This window comes from Phyllobates terribilis, unplaced genomic scaffold, assembly GCF_046119375.1.
Source record: "Phyllobates terribilis strain yellow unplaced genomic scaffold, ASM4611937v1 Scaffold_2__4_contigs__length_985480577, whole genome shotgun sequence".
In the NCBI taxonomy this organism is placed as follows: domain Eukaryota; kingdom Metazoa; phylum Chordata; class Amphibia; order Anura; family Dendrobatidae; genus Phyllobates; species Phyllobates terribilis.
In genome coordinates this window covers 527329969-527348211 of record NW_027362762.1, presented here as the reverse complement: position 1 = coordinate 527348211, position 18243 = coordinate 527329969, and positions in this window count along the sequence as shown.

The window sequence follows — 18243 nt, the reverse complement described above, 5'->3', positions numbered from 1 at the left end:
CTTCCATGCTCTTCACCTTCTTTTTTACTTCTCCCACACTTTCTCCTTCATCATCCTCAGCATCTTTTTCATCCACTTCTTCTTCACCTTCTTCTTCTTCACCTTCTTCGTATTATTCTTTTTTTTACATTCTTCATATTCTACTTCTTCATCTTCTTCATATTCTTCTTCTTCATCATATTCTTATTTGTGACAGGCATTCCTGTAGTTGTTATCTATAAAAGGTTGGACATTACACCTTTCGTTCTGCCCGTCACAAAAGATTTACAACAGGATTTGTCCGCGTTCAGTTTGGCCTGCAGCAGCAGGTCTTTTCCAGGGGCACCACGAGGAGGAACGGACTCACCCCCATACACTGCTTAGTCATCTTCTGCTTATAATTTAGATATTATCTTTTGCTCTGATTTTTAGTCTTATGCTTAATGTTCTTCCGCTTTTTGTTCTGCAGCTTCTTGTATTTCTGCTTCTTGGTTTTCTGTCTCTTGTTTTTCTGTATCTTGGTGCTTGTCTTCTCTTCTTTGTCTTCTTGGTCAACTTCTTCAGGGTCATCTTCTTGGTCTTCTTCGGGGTGGTCTTCAGGGTCGTCGTCTTCGGGGGTCCTCGTCTTCGGGGTCCTCGTCTTCTTCGGGTTGGTCTTCTGGGTCCTCGTCTTCGGGGTCCTCGTCTTCTTCGGGGTGGTCTTCAGGGTCCTCGTCTTCTTCGGGGTGGTCTTCAGGGTCCTCGTCTTCTTCGGGGTGGTCTTCAGGGTCCTCGTCTTCAGGGTCATTGTCTTCGGGGTCCTCGTCTTCTTAGGGTTGGTCTTCAGGGTCCTCGTCTTCAGGGTCCTCGTCAGGGAGATCCAGAGTGATTACCAAGAACCATTTCAAAAAGCTTGAACTTGGAAATGTAGCAGAAGGTACAAGAAAGCTGAGGAACTACCGAGGACCAGCTGACGGTACTGGAACCCGGATGGATAGCAGAAGGTACAAGAGCCAATGGAACTACCGAGGACCAGCTGATGTTACTGGAACTCGGTTACTAAGCAGGAGGTACCTGTGCCAGAAAGCACTACCAAGGACCAGCAGACGTTGGTGGAACTTGGATACCGAGAAGGAGGCACCTAATCCAAAGGCACTGCCGAGAACCAGCTGACGGTACTGGAACCCGGATGGGTAGCAGAAGGTACCCATGTAAAAAAAAAGTTCAAGGCCGCGAGCCGGCCGCAGTTACCAAAACCCACAGTCCTACAGAGGGTGCTTGTCCTATTGGCACTATGGAACCAGCCTTCATTGCCAGATCCCGCAGCCCACATAGGAGTCACCTAAACTGCAGGCACCATAGAGTCGGCTAACCCGACCGCAACACGACAGGACAACGCATTGGAGGCAAAGTGACGTTGACACTACCCGGAAACAGCTGGCGTGCTGGAACCAGGCTGGGCAGGAGGGAGTACCCGTGCCAAAGACACTGCCGAGAACCAGCTGACGGTACTGGAACCCGGATGGGTAGCAGAAGATACAAGAGCAAATGGAACTACCGAGGACCAGCTGACGGTACTGGAACCCGGATGGGTAGCAGAAGGTACAAGAGCCAATGGAACTACCGAGGACCAGCTGATGTTACTGGAACTCGGTTACTAAGCAGGAGGTACCTGTGCCAGAAAGCACTACCAAGGACCAGCAGACGTTGGTGGAACTTGGATACCGAGAAGGAGGCACCTAATCCAAAGGCACTGCCGAGAACCAGCTGACGGTACTGGAACCCGGATGGGTAGCAGAAGATACAAGAGCAAATGGAACTACCGAGGACCAGCTGACGGTACTGGAACCCGGATGGGTAGCAGAAGGTACAAGAGCCAATGGAACTACCGAGGACCAGCTGATGTTACTGGAACTCGGTTACTAAGCAGGAGGTACCTGTGCCAGAAAGCACTACCAAGGACCAGCAGACGTTGGTGGAACTTGGATACCGAGAAGGAGGCACCTAATCCAAAGGCACTGCCGAGAACCAGCTGACGGTACTGGAACCCGGATGGGTAGCAGAAGGTACCCATGTAAAAAAAAAGTTCAAGGCCGCGAGCCGGCCGCAGTTACCAAAACCCACAGTCCTACAGAGGGTGCTTGTCCTATTGGCACTATGGAACCAGCCTTCATTGCCAGATCCCGCAGCCCACATAGGAGTCACCTAAACTGCAGGCACCATAGAGTCGGCTAACCCGACCGCAACACGACAGGACAACGCATTGGAGGCAAAGTGACGTTAACACTACCCGGAAACAGCTGGCGTGCTGGAACCAGGCTGGGCAGGAGGGAGTACCCGTGCCAAAGACACTGCCGAGAACCAGCTGACGGTACTGGAACCCGGATGGGTAGCAGAAGATACAAGAGCAAATGGAACTACCGAGGACCAGCTGACGGTACTGGAACCCGGATGGGTAGCAGAAGGTACAAGAGCCAATGGAACTACCGAGGACCAGCTGATGTTACTGGAACTCGGTTACTAAGCAGGAGGTACCTGTGCCAGAAAGCACTACCAAGGACCAGCAGACGTTGGTGGAACTTGGATACCGAGAAGGAGGCACCTAATCCAAAGGCACTGCCGAGAACCAGCTGACGGTACTGGAACCCGGATGGGTAGCAGAAGGTACCCATGTAAAAAAAAAGTTCAAGGCCGCGAGCCGGCCGCAGTTACCAAAACCCACAGTCCTACAGAGGGTGCTTGTCCTATTGGCACTATGGAACCAGCCTTCATTGCCAGATCCCGCAGCCCACATAGGAGTCACCTAAACTGCAGGCACCATAGAGTCGGCTAACCCGACCGCAACACGACAGGACAACGCATTGGAGGCAAAGTGACGTTGACACTACCCGGAAACAGCTGGCGTGCTGGAACCAGGCTGGGCAGGAGGGAGTACCCGTGCCAAAGACACTGCCGAGAACCAGCTGACGGTACTGGAACCCGGATGGGTAGCAGAAGGTACAAGAGCCAATGGAACTGCCGCGAACCAGCTGGCGGTGCTGGAGCCCAGGGTAAATACTAAAAACAGAAGAGCCAGAGGTGTATTTGGAGGAGGTTTTAAATCCGTACTACAGTGGATGTGGACAAAGCAGGAGAATTTGCCGGACACACAGCTGGGGATCAGCTGACGTTACTGAATCCCAATAACACTGGAGCAAGCGTTGACTGTGCAGACGGCACTTCTGAGCAGCAACTAGCGGTATTGGAGCCCAGGGTAAATACTAAAAACGGAGGAGCCAGAGGTGTAATTGGAGCAAGTTTTAAATAAGTAGCACAGTGAATATGGACAGAGCAGGAGAAATTGCCGTGAACACAGCAGGGGAACAGCTGACGTTACCGAACCCCAATAACACCGCAGCAAGTGTTGACTGTGCAGACGGCACTTCCGAGCGCCAACTGGCGGTGCTGGAGCCCAGGGATAAGAATGAAAACAGAGGAGCCAGAGGTGTAATTGGAGCAACTTTAAAATCTGTAGTAGTGAGAATGTGGACAGAGCAGGAGAAATTGCCGTCCGCACAGCAGGGGAACAGCTGACGTTACTGAACCCCAATAACATGGTAGCAAGTGTTGACTGTGCAGACAGCACTTCCGAGCGCCAACTGGCGGTGCTGGAGCCCAGGGATAAGAATGAAAACAGAGGAGCCAGAGGTGTAATTGGAGCAACTTTAAAATCTGTAGTAGTGAGAATGTGGACAGAGCAGGAGAAATTGCCGTCCGCACAGCAGGGGAACAGCTGACGTTACTGAACCCCAATAACATGGTAGCAAGTGTTGACTGTGCAGACAGCACTTCCGAGCGCCAACTGGCGGTGCTGGAGCCCAGGGATAAGAATGAAAACAGAGGAGCCAGAGGAGTAATTGGAGCAACTTTAAAATGTGTAGTACAGTGGATGTGGACAAATCAGGAGAAATTGCCGTCCGCACAGCAGGAGAACAGCTGACGTTACTGAACCCCAATAACACGGCAGCAAGTGTTGACTGTGCAGACGGCACTTCCGAGCGCCAACTGGCGGTGTTGGAGCTCAGGGATTACAGTTCAGGTGGTAGAAACATGAACAGAACAGGAGACCTGGATACTGTTGCCAACCAATTATTTATTCTGGAAGAGGACTGGCAAATTCATGAGAGATCCAGGCCTTGTTCATTTTGAGAAAAGTAAGCCGGTCAACGTTATCGGAGGATAGTCGCATGCGACGGTCTGTTAGTACACCACCTGCGGCACTAAAGACGCGTTCCGATAATACACTAGCAGCAGGGCAAGCTAGCACCTCCAGTGCATACTGACTAAGCTCTGGCCATGTATCCAGCTTACAGACCCAAAACTTGAAGGGAGAAGAGCCGTCTGGGAGTACACTAAGAGGGCAAGACATGTAGTCTGTCACCATCTGACGGAAACGTTGCCTCCTGCTGACTGGAGCTGTCTGTGATGGTGTAGACATTTGTGGCGGCGGGGACACAAAACTTTGCCACATTTCGGCCATACTGGTCTTGCCTTGTGCTGAGGCGCTGCTTCTGCTCCCTCTTTGTGCAGAGCTTCCTCCACTGCCTCGACGCACTGAGCTGCTTTGTAAAGCACTAGCAGCACTGCTCTCGGTTGGAATGGAGAACATGATGGAATGCACCAGTGCGTCTTGGTACTCCCGCATTTTACGCTCCCGGTTCAATGGTGTTATGAGGCTTTGTAAGTTGTCCCGGTAGCGAGGATCTAGGAGGGTGGACACCCAATAATCAGCCGTGTTGAGAATGTGGGCGATGCGGCGGTCGTTTCTGAAGCACTGCAGCATGAAATCAACCATGTGCTGCAGACTGCCAACTGGCCAAGAAACGCTGTCCCCTGCTTGAGGCGTGATCTCTGCCTGCTCTGCATCACCCCACCCTCGCTCTAGATACTGACTACTAGAGCATTGTGTACCTCCCTCCTCTGGACAGATGTCTTCCTCATCCATTGACTCCTCCTCATCCTCCTCACAAAGTGTCCCCTGCCTAGGCCTTTGTGAGGAACCACGTTGCGCAGACTGTAGAGAAGCAGATGGCATTTGTGACTCCTCATCCTCCACCTCTTCCAAAACCTCGTCCCTTAGTGCTTGCAGTGTTTTTTCAAGCAGGCAGATAAGGGGGATAGTCATGCTGACTAGTGCATCATCTGCACTCGCCATCCGCGTGGAATAATCGAAGGCACGCAAAAAGTGGCAAATGTCCTTCATAGAGGCCCACTCAGTGGTGGTGAAGTGTGAACGGCGCGCACTGCGACTTGTTTGCGCCTGCTGCAGCTGGTACTCCATTACTGCTGCCTGCTGCTCACACAACCTCTCCAACATATGTAACGTTGAATTCCACCTGGTGGGTAGGTCACATATGATGCGATGTTCCGGAAGACATAATCGGCGCTGCAGAGCTGCAATGCGTGATCTTGCATTGCTGGAACGCCGCAAGTGAGCGCACTCTATGCGGACCTTGTGAAGCAGTGCATCAAGATCCGGATAGTCCCTCAAAAAACTCTGCACGACCAAGTTGAGCACATGTGCCAGACATGGGATGTGAGTGAGGTTGCCTAGGCCCAGAGCTGCCACCAGATTTCGGCCATTGTCACACACTACCATGCCTGGCTGGAGATTCGCTGGCACAAACCACACGTCACTCTGCTGCTTGATGGCATTCCAGAGCTCCTGCGCTGTGTGGCTTCGATTCCCCAAAGAAATTAATTTTAATACGGCCTGTTGACGTTTGGCCACGGCTGTGCTCATATCGGTCATCATAACAGGTAACCGTTCACGGGTCGATGTGGAGGTAGACCGTGACGGCTCCTGCAGCGCTGATTCAGAGGAACTGGAGTATGAGGAGGAGTCAATGTGTACAGACTGGATTCCTGCAATCCTTGGAGTTGGCAGAACACGTACAGCGCCACTCTCAAGATCTGTACCCGGCTCCACAACATTTACCCAATGGGCAGTGAGGGAAAGGTATCGTCCCTGTCCATGCTTACTGGTCCACGCATCAGTGGTCAGGTGGACCTTGCTACTGACGGCGTTTTGTAGCGCATGTTTAATTTTTCCCTCCACATGATGTTGCAGGGCAGGGACGGCTTGCCTGCTGAAATAAAAGCGGCTGGGCACGTTGTATTGTGGGACTGCCAATGCCATAAAGTTACGGAATGTGTCAGTCTCCACCAGCCTGAATGATAGCATTTCAAGGGCCAGTAGTTTAGCAATGCCAGCATTCAGAGCCTGTGCTCGGGGGTGGTTTGCCGAGTATGGGCGCCTTTTCTCCCATGCCTGTGCTAACGATGGCTGTAGACTGGCCTGGGAGTGTGAGGATGACTGGGAAAGTGGTGCTGTGGGTGGAATTACACTGTGTCTCTGTACAACAGTGCCAGAGATTCTTCCATGGCGATCCTGTGAGGAAGCCGAACCAGCTGTGTGTGAGCTGGAGGAAGAGGCTACAACACGAGCTGAAGAGGTGGTAGGTGGCGCTGTAGGTTGGCCTAGGTCTTCAGTGTGTTTGTGTAACTCCACCACGTGCTTGGTCCGCACATGTTTCCACATATTTGTGGTATTGAGGTTGCTGACACTTTTCCCTCTTTTCACCTTCTGATTACACAGCTTGCATTTGACAAAGCAAATGTCATCTGCAACTGTGTCAAAAAAGGACCAGGCACTGCAAGTCTTGGGAGCGCCCGCTTTGGATTTTGGAAGAGCCATGCTCCTAATGGGTGCCGAAGTGGAGGCTACAGGCAACCAAGTCTGCCCCCTCCCTCTCCCTCCTTTTTGGGCCGTTCGGGGAATCTCTTCCTCAGAGCTGCTCCCACCACCTTCCTGTCCCTCACGCCATGATGGGTCAAGGACCTCATCATCTACACCACCCTCTTCAAACAACTGCTTCTCCTGGGTAGTCTCGACAGCACAGTACGCACCAGAAAGTGGCACCTGAGTCTCATCATCAGATGCGTACTGAGGTGTGCTGCTGACCATAGGCACTGGCCCACCCGCCTCTTCAGATTCAGAGAGACAAAACGGTTGCGCATCACTGCATACTACCTCTTCTTCAAATTCTCGAATTCTGCTTGGCTGGCCCCCTCTTTCCAAGCCAAGAGATTCAGAGAACAGAAGTAGAGATGGCTCCTGTCCAGGGCTCTCTGACTGCCTGGGCAATTTGGCAGGTGGTGAAGAGACAGATGGGTGCTCTTCAGTGCTCAGGACCTGAGAGGATCTGGAACTAATTGAAGTCGATGCGTTAGCTGCCATCCATCCGACAACGGCTTCAATTTGGTCCTCGCGCAGCAGTGGGGTACGGCTAGCTCCTACAAAGCTGCGCATAAAGGACTGTTCCCTGGTAAAACTGGGGGATGCTGAGTCACTGGTGCCCGCAGCAGGCACAGAATCCCCACGTCCTCTCCCTGCAGGCACAGAATCCTCACGTCCTCTCCCTGCAGAAACTCCACGCCCACGCCCACGACCACGACCACATGCCTTACTCCCTGCCTTCTTCATCTTGGTAGACTGATAAAGATAGGCAGAAAAGTACTAAGGGCTTAGTGTGCTTATTCCTGAACAGCTGCTAACAGGTATAAGAAACACTAATTTTATAAAGTGTGGACTAGACTTTAATATGAGCTAATGTGGCCTACACAACTGTAAAGTGGAGTGTTTGGTGAACTTTATTTAGGTTTTTTTTGTCACAAAAAGACACTGGATGTGCCTAAAGATGTAATAACGATAGTATCACAAACTTTTTGTAGCTATTACAATGTAGGAAGGTAACCTACAATGCAATAGATGAGGCTGCAAAAAATAGGCTAATACTAATCTGGCTGGGGCTGCAGGGCCCAATGCTGCAGAAAGGCTCCTCTATCTACTCCTATATAGTGTGTTTGGAATCAATTTAGCTGAATATGGATGGAACCACCACACTAATAGGAGATATCAGGAAAAATTATGAATTGGCAATAAAGGACAATGTATGAGGCAGTGACACACACTGAGTGCACTACAACCAGACGGGGTTGAAGCACACACTACAGGGTGAGCTGCACTCACACACCAGACCTTGCAGACAGCGGTGAACAGTACAGATGCAGAGCACTGTGCACTAGTGCTGCAAGACGGAAAAAAAATTCTCTATCTACTCCTATATAGTGTGTTTGGAACCAATTTAGCTGAATACAGATGGAACCACCACACTAATAGGAGATATCAGGAAAAATTATGAATTGGCAATAAAGGACAATGTATGAGGCAGTGACACACACTGAGTGCACTACAACCAGACGGGGTTGAAGCACACACTACAGGGTGAGCTGCACTCACACACCAGACCTTGCAGACAGCGGTGAACAGTACAGATGCAGAGCACTGTGCACTAGTGCTGCAAGACGGAAAAAAATTTCTCTATCTACTCCTATATAGTGTGTTTGGAACCAATTTAGCTGAATACAGATGGAACCACCACACTAATAGGAGATATCAGGAAAAATTATGAATTGGCAATAAAGGACAATGTATGAGGCAGTGACACACACTGAGTGCACTACAACCAGACGGGGTTGAAGCACACACTACAGGGTGAGCTGCACTCACACACCAGACCTTGCAGACAGCGGTGAACAGTACAGATGCAGAGCACTGTGCACTAGTGCTGCAAGACGGAAAAAAATGTCTCTATCTACTCCTATATAGTGTGTTTGGAACCAATTTAGCTGAATACAGATGGAACCACCACACTAATAGGAGATATCAGGAAAAATTATGAATTGGCAAAAAAGGACAATGTATGAGGCAGTGACACACACTGAGTGCACTACAACCAGACTTGGCTGAAGCACACACTACAGGGTGAGCTGCACTCACACACACAGACCTTGCAGATAGCGGTGAACAGCACAGGGAACTGTGCACTAGCACTGCAAGGCACAGTGATTTAGAAAGTAGCTTGGGTAAAGCAGTATAGAGCAAATAGGTAGCTAAAACTGTCCCTCAGAACAACAGCGTCCTATCCCTAACTGAATTCACAGCAGAGTGAGCTCAAAATGGCGGCGGTGGCTTTTATAGTGCATCATGACATCATTTCAGCAGCCAATCACAGCCATGCCATTAGTTAAGATGCCTACATGCCTAACAGGATGTGCCCACACTTCTTAGGATCCTCATTGGCTGAATAAAATGAAAATGTCTCATTGCATTATGGGAACTTCCGATTCCGGTATACGATATTGCAATAGTATCGGAATTAAGTATCGGAATTCCGATACCGCGAATATCGGCCGATACCCGATATTTCAGTATCGGAATGCTCAACACTACTCGTAACAGGTACTTTGTAATAATTGCGTATTCGTTCCGAATACCGAGTACAATGTAAGTCAATGGGAAATGCGAGTAATTTTCTGCTGGACCCCACAAAGAGGTCTGGGGGCCAGAGGAAAAGGCTGAAATGGATGGGAAAGTGATGAAACAGAATGGGAAGAGCCTGGAGAATATGCCTGCATGCATTTCTGACTCACATATGGTTTCTGGGAATAAGTTTGTCGCAGTATTATGCCACTTTTACAGACACACAAGAACAACTACCAAACCTAACCTAAATTGCATTTAACAGGCCAAAAAGGTTAAGAAACAGTTTTTCCTGCATAATCACTTGTATATAAGGCTAAATAAACCAGAGAAACAAAAAAAATATCCCTTTTAGCGTTTGTTCACACATACTGTTGTGGCTTTTTTTCGCCTTTTACAATTGGGAGGGCCCTGACTTATAAATTTTGTAGTTCCCCCTGTCATACATCATTTTTAGTTCGCTATTCCCCAGCACTTTACAAGCACAGCTAGAACGTACCAGTAGGTATGTTGATCTTTGACCTGAGAGGCCTCAGGTGGCTCTGTAACATACGTTTTGGAGGGACAGGGGCGGTCCCTCCATCATTGACACTCAAATAGTGGAATACATATTCCATAGCAGTTTACAATGTGCCCATTGTAGCGTTAAGCTTGACCCTCCTCCTCCTCCACCACCATGTGATACTGCGGCCCTAAATTCAAATGTCCAGAAGCCCTGCTGCAGGCAGGGAAGCTGAGTTTTGTTAGAGCCCTCGTGTGGCCCTGTAACATACATTTTGAAGTGCCCTCCTCTACAAATTTTGGAGGTCCCTCTTGTGTATATTTGAGAGTGCTCTCACTTATTCATATTGTAGGGCCCTCACTCTATTATTTAACTCATTTAAGGGCAGAGACTACAGAGAAAAAGGCGAAGAGACATGAAGTACTAGAAGGTAGCAGTGAGTGCAGCCTGTGATCCTCAGGTTTGGCTTAACTTTGTGAACTGGAAAAATAAAGCTGCACTAGTCAACTGGATGATGAGCTCAAATATAGCACTTGTGCAAGTCAATGGACAAAGGATATATGGTGCACCCCCTCCAGGATGGGTTGGAGAAGCTTCTCCAAATGGCTCAGAGATTTTGATTGTCAATATTCCCCAGATTATATAGCAAGTGAAGACTTCTTGATACTGTACTACTTGGTCCAGTGCAGAATGTGCATAGTATTTCCAAAAATTACTCCTGGGGGCTGTGTCAAAGGTGCAGGAAGATTCCATGACAAGGGCCTCTCTTGACAAACATTATCTACGATGGAGTACTGTAGTAGTTGTGGCCCTCAATTCAAGTTTTCAGAGGGCCATCAGTCGGTCATCAACAGTCAGTGTAAATTTCTATTGAATATGTATCCCCTATCTCAGTCACAATGTGGCACAAGCCAGGCATGTTTTTTTGCCAAATAGGGTGACTGACAGTACATTTCTATTGAATATGTATACCCTATCTCAGTCACAATGTGGCACAACCTGTGACAAGGGCCTCCAATGACAGTTATTAGTTTGGTAAGACCACTGTACATTCCAGATTTGTCCACTGCACAATGTGCATAGGGTTTGGAAAAATTAGCCCTATGGGCTGAGTCATGGTTGACGCAGGAAGCCACCATCCCAAGGGTCTCCAATCACAAATAGTAGTTAGGCTGGAGTAGGAACACTGTCCTGGTTTGTCCACTGCACAATGTGCATAGGGTTTGTAAAAATTACCCCTATGGGCTGAGTCATGGTTGACTTACTTTTTGGCTGTGACAACTAGCTTGGCTTGTGCCATCAACATCTGAAAATCTGTCAACAAAACCCAAAATGCCAAAAAAGCCTGTTGTTAAGGGACGTGGACGTGGTGTTGTCAGTGGTGTGTGAGAAGGCACTCAGTCTGTGTCAGGTCAGAAGAAGCTCGATGCATCCACCATGTTCCTGGAAAAATTTCCCAGTCTAGAATGTAAACGTGTGTGGAAGCCAGAAGAGCGAGAGCAGATTCTGTCTTGGATAGCAGATAAGGCCTCTACGCATTTGTCGAGCAGCAAAAAATCTTCCACGACCACACAATCTACTGTGGATACACAGAAGGCTGGCCCATCCTATCCTGAAGCTGGTTCTCCTTGCTCCCGCCATTATCAGTCAGTCACAGGAAACATATGGCCCCAAGCTTGGCCACTCCGAGGATCTGTTTGGTACATATCCTTTGGTTTGCTCTGACCAATCACTATGCAGCATTGAAGAAGGACAAGAGGAGGTGGCGTGCGTTGATGCTCAATTTGTCAGGGATTCCAACACACACAGAAACTACACCGGGGAGATCATGTAATATCCTACTGCTGCCACCAATTTGTCAGGAATTCCAACACACACAGAGGGACGACCCCGGGGAGATATCTCACCGTGCCGTCACGCTGTCCATATTTCGTCCGGAGTCATGAGCATGCGATCCAGACTACTAGCTACGTGGATATCGGCAAGTGACCAGTGAGCATATGGCGTCACACCTCGGGGATTTCAAAGCCTGGAATCCGTGTTTACCGCCCCCGTACGGTCACTGTCAGTTTCACTTCAATTATTATTAATTTTCTCTACCACCACCAGCCGAGTTTGAATTATAATACAGGCCTGGCTGGACACCTGCGTTTTGGTAGCATATATGGCTCCGGGGAAGGGAACGATTGCAGAACATATTAAACAGAACTATTAAATTTTATATTTAATCCAAAAGGTAGGCAGTGTTTAGGAAAAATATATACAAGGATGTTACAAAGGAAACATTAAAAATACATAAGCAGTTACATAAAATAAACAGGATAAAAAGGTGAAACTAACACTATAAAGCTCACTGCGATGACTCAATATAGGTGCAGAGGAGCAGTTCCATTTACTGTTATTGAACATGGTCCTCCGCTATGATAGACATATACTCCTGGGCAAAGAACACTGCTTCAGCTTCAACAAACTATTTTACGCTGAAGGGAGAGACCCCCCTGTGATGACATGACTAGTGTTGAGCCACCCCCGTAGTGTTCGAGTTCGGTTCGGTTCGTCGAACACCCGTGTGTTCGCCGAACTGTTCGTCGAACTGTTCGTCGAACACCTTCGAACACCGTTAAAACCAATGGCAGGCAAACAAAAACACATAGAAACACATAGAAAACACCTTCAAAGGTGTCCAAAAGCTGACAAACTGCTCAGAAGACACAACTAACACATGGAAAAGTGACAAGTACATATAGTCATGCGAAAAGAAAAGTGGTGGAGGAGTAAAAGGAGGGAGAGACACAGATATAGGCATGTCATGCCCTTCTAAAATCCAAAAAGTGAGAAGCCGACACGTTCAGTCCGCTCCTGCCCGTGCCACCTCCGTGTCGCCGGGTTTGTGCCAGAGCAGCGGTGAACCCTGACGGCCAGCCCCCCTCTCCCAATACTGGTGCCTGTCCGCTGGTGGGTCGAGCGAGCCCCCCTGTGGTGGAGGCAGCTCTAAGCTTTTTAATTTAAATTGTCTCTCTAATTTTAATGAATACACTTTAAATCCATTTACAAGGATCTATTGGAGGGCAAGTCTCATGCCAGCAGCCGCGTAATTCCAGCTCCAGTAGCGTCCACTAAAGCTGCTGCAGTTAAAAAGCTTTTATAAGGATCGAGCTCGGCTGTCCACCGCAAGGCATCCTACTGCCAGTCCCAGCCCCTATGCCTTGGGGTGCCTCCTGATGCTCTTCACTGAGTATTCCATGGTCCCGAAGCATTTCCTTTGAAAAAATTAAGTGTCCAAACTACAGGTGGTGTAGCTTGCTTAACAGCCGGGATAATCCGCTGACTAGCAGACACTGCTACTAGGCACAAAGTATTTCCTGGGCTAGATGCAGTTATAAATTTGTAATTAGATACTCTCGTTGGATGCTGAGAAAGCATTCCATAGAGTCTCCTGGCACGCCATATATGATTCTCTTAAAAAGCTTGGGGTAGGGGTCTAGGGGACCCTTTTATAGCCAAAATCACGGCCCTGTATCAAAATACATCAACTAGGCTGAAGATAAATGGAACTGTAGCACCCTGAGGGCTCGGTTGCTACAGAGGTATTGCACCTCACCCAGAGGTGTGATATCTCACTCTCAGGTAAGGATGGAGTGTGGATCAGGACCCGACACCTGCATGCATTACACCACATTGCCGTGGGGCAGGGCGACCAATATGCCTCTGAGATGGGCACGACAGTCCCTGTCCCTGGCTGGAGTGGGGGGAGGGAACACTGAGGAAGGGGAACCCTGTAGTGCAGGAGCAGGGAGGAAGCAGTTCCTGGGTGCATTGAGAAGGGAGTATAAAAGGTGGGCACCATCTTAGTTCAGTGCAGAGAAGTCTGAGCAGAAGTGGCAGGGAGCAGGGGCTCTGCATGAGCTCTGCTCCGGAGGCGGGCCTAGTAACAGAGGCCCAGGCCTGGAAGAGGGAGAAGAAAGGAAGAGGAGCGGAGAAGGCTCCAGGAACGAGGAATGAAGGGATCCCAGGGGTGCGGACGGGCGAGTCGCCACCGCACGCCCGAATCCACCTGCGTGGAGGGGTCAGGCCAAAGGGGGAGACCGGTCCCCGATACTAGTGGAGGCAGGAAACGACCCTCAGCTAGAAACCGGAGGCTGTGACATTTTATGTGGCGCAGCCCCTAGCTACACCCGCTAGGAAGGCACCACATAGGGTCAGGGAAACTGGCGCCAAGTTTACCAAGAGGAGGCCCGAAGCAGCCGGACAGAAGGGTTGGTAAGAAAGGCCAGACAAAGGACACACAAAGGGGGTCCTGTGAAGCGCTCCAAAGTTATCTGGGAGTTGTCTGAGCCCCTCACCTGGTGAGCACAGTACGACGTGGGCAGCCGTTACCTGCAGACGTGGTCTGGATAATAAGAAATGTGAGTAAAGGCCCTGGACTGCATCACTGACTCCGTGTCATTACTGCTGCTGCCCTGCACCATCACCCCCATCCTCCGCATACACTGCCCTGAGGCTATACTCCTCCCGTGGAGAGTTATGCTACGCTCTGCTGCACCCTCAACACCAGCCTCAGCGGTCTGCCCTGCAGCGGCGGTTCACTCTGACCGCAATCCACGGGTGGCGTAGTCGGACATTTAAACATCAAAACCACATAAATAGTTCCGCCACTGGTTTGACCACCCTGAGCCACGGAACTGGGTCGCCGCCACCGAAGACTACAACCACCAGCATCCACCAAAAAGGGTCCTGCTCCGGGTATCCCAAGGCCCAGGGGGTGCATCAGAACATTTTCATCACCTTTCACAATCACCAATGGGACAAGGCAGGGATGTCCTCTGTCCCCTCTCTTATACATCCTAGTGACGGAGCACCTGCTCTCATCAATTCGCCATAACCCCAATATTAGGTGGATTGAGGTGGGGGGCACCGAGTACAAGTGCTCTCTATTTGCTGATGATGTCCTAGTATATATCACTCAATCACATATATCCATCCATGCTATTATGGCTGAAATAGATCACTTTGTTACATGGTCAAATTTTAAAATCAATGCAGCGAAGTCTGAGGCCCTCGATGTCTCCCTCCCCAAATCCATATAGGATTCCATCCAGTCCAACTTTCCCTTTGCCTGGCCCTCACAGGGTATCAAATACTTAGGAATTCCTATTCATAGAGACCTCTCCCATCTATGTTATCTTAATTTTGGGCCCTTTATTGAACAACTCCATACAGACCACGGTTGGCAAGTTAGAACTGTAAGATTCACTACGTGAACCACTGGTGTTTTGTGGAAAAGCACATGTACACTGTGTTCCAAATTATTATGCAAAAAGTGTTTAGGAGTGATAAGGGAAGAATTTGTTTGTTTGTCAGTTAAACTCATTGATGGTGATGTGTGTCAGGGCTCTTTATATCACTGTAAGCAATTGCAGACACCTGTGCTAATTAGTTTGGCAGGTGTGTCCAATGAAAGGCAAGACTACTTAAGAAGGCTGTCTCACATTATTAAGCAGCCTACATTTTCTGCCAAAATGGGAAAGAAAAAGGATGTGTCGGCTGCTGAGAAGCAACAAATTGTGGAGTGTTTAGGTCAAGGCATGACTACAATCAACATTGTGCGATGATCAGGATAAAGTGTCTTGGCAATCAAGAAGTATGTAGCTGATTCACAGTACACACGTGTGCGTGCTGATAAGGGCAAATTGAGGACTCTTTCCTACAGGCAATTACGTCAGGTTAAAAGAGCAGCGGCAAAAAAGCCTTGTCATAGCAGCAGACAAGTTTTTGAAGCTGCTGGTGCCTCCAACGTCCCCCGAACAACAAGATGCAGGGTCCTTCAGAGGTTTGCAGCTGTGCATACGCCATCCTGTTGACCTCCTCTATCCACTTCACACAAGCAGAAACGGCTCCAGTGGGCCAAACATTACATGAAGACTGATTTCAAAACTGTTTTGTTCACGGAGGAGTGCCGTGCAGCGCTCGATGGTCCAGATGGATGGAGTGGAGGATGGCTGGTTGATGGACACCCCACGCAAACATGGCTACAGCGCCAACAAGGAGGAGGTGGAGTAATGTTTTCGGCTGGAATCATGGGGAGAGAGATTGTCGGCCCCTTTAGGATCCCTGAAGGCGCTAAAGATGAACTCCATAATGTATGTGGATTTTCTCAAACAGCACTTCCTGCCATGGTTCAAGAAGAAGAACCGTGTATTTTACAGCAAGATCATTTTTTTGCATGATAATGCACCATCTCATGCTGCACATAAAACAACTGCATCTCTGGCTGATATGGGCATAAAAGGGGACAAACTTATGGTGTGACCCCCATGCTCCCCTGACCTCTACCCCATTCAGAACCTCTGGAGCATCATAAAAAGGAGTGTCTATGATGGCGGGAGGCAGTTCACATCTAAGCAACAGCTCTGGGAGGGTATTCTGTCCTCATGCAAAACAATTGAAGCAGAAACCATCCAAAACCTGACAAATTCAATGAACGAGAGAGTTCAGAAGCTCCTTTCGAACAAGGGGTCCTATGTGAAAATGTAACATCACCTAGAATAAAGTTTTGAGTTGAAAACTGTTTGATTTCAGTTTCTAATAACCTGCTAATGCTTATAATTTCAAAAATGACAATTTTTTTGGTCTTTATTAAAATGAAAAGGTTGATCGAAAAGTTTGGGGGATCTAAGAGTGTGGCAACCCAGTAGTCATGATTACTTCGAATTCTAACAATATGAGGGTCATGTTGCAGGTAGTGCAGCAAGAAGGCACTTATGTGTCTTGCGCATCTCGGAGCCCCAAAATTATTTTCCGGGCTAGATGCAGCTAAAAATTATTATTAATTTTAAATCTGGTGGAGCTTAGTATAGATGGCCTAATAGGATCAGTGCTGCACACTGCTACAAAGCCCAAATTATTTTCCAGTCAAGATACAGATAAACATGATTAGTAATTTTAAATCTGGTGGAGCTTATTATAGATGGCCTAATAGAATCAGTGCTGCACACTGCTACAAAGCCCAAATTATTTTCCAGCCGAGATACAGACAAACATGATTAGTAATTTGAAAGCTTAAAACGGTTGGTAGGGTGATTTTAACCAATCATCAAGCTTTTACTCTCCCCAGGATGACACAGGGGTAGAAAAGTCTTTTCGGATCCATGATTTGTTCATCTTTATGAACGTGAGTCTGTCTACATTATCAGTGGAGAGCCGCGTGCGCTTATCTGTCAGCACACCACCAGCAGCGCTGAACACACGTTCAGACAGAACGCTGGCTGCGGGGCATGACAAGATCTCCAAGGCGTAAGTGGCTAGCACCGGCCATTTATCCAGATTGGAAGCCCAAAAAGAGCAAGGGTCCAGTGACACAGTCATGGCTTCAATGTTTACTTGGAGATACTCCTGTACCATCGTCTCTAGGCGTTGACTGTGTGTCAGACTTCTTATCTCCTGTGGCCTTGCAAAGGATGGGCTAAAAAAGTGGTGAAATGATTCCGCAAAATTGATGTTACCAGCAGATACTGTGGTTCTGTTACGGTTTGAGTGCTGAACACTTGACGGTCCCACGGTTGGCAAGTTGGAACTGTGAGATTCACTACGTGCACCACTGGTGTTTTGTGGAAAAGCACATGTAAGATTCTGCAACAGTCTCTGCTGATACTCCTGCATGCGTGCATCCCTTTCTATGGCAGGAATAATTTCTGCAAATTTACTTTTGTACCGGGGATCTAACAGTGTGGCAACCCAGTAGTCAGGATTATTTCTAATTTTCACAATTCGAGGGTCATGTTGCAGGTAGTGCAGCAAGAAGGCACTCATGTGTGTTGCGCATCCAGGAGCACCAAGTCCCTGTTGTGTTGGTGGCGAGGTAACAATCATGCTTCCTTCCTCTGTCCTCTCCCCCCAATCTCGCACAACAGAAATGTGATCAAGGTCTCCCTCATCTGATGAGTCTTCCATCAGTTCATCCTCCACTTCTTCCTGGGCTCCTGCACCTTCCTCACTAGTTTGGCTGCTACCATGCGCCCTGGTAAAACCATCTCCCCCACCCTCACATGCCTGCCGTCTTGGTGCTGCCGACCGTCTGGACCTTGCAGATGTTAGCCCTTCCGCATACAACTCCTCCTCCTCTACTTCCTCCACCTCCTCTTGTGCCACCACCTGACTCAGAATTCTTTTTAACATGTGCGCCAGCATGTAAATCACCGGAATAGTCATGCTGATAATGGCATCGTCAGCACTAAACATCTTCGTCGCCATTTCAAAACTGTGCAGAAGGGTGCATAGGTCCCTGATCTGAGACCACTCCTCCAGCGTGATTTGCCCCACCTCTGGATCTCGTTGGCCCAGGCTATACGTCAGAACGTATTGCACCAGGGCTTGTCGGTGCTGCCACAGTCGCTGCAACATGTGCAGAGTTGAATTCCAC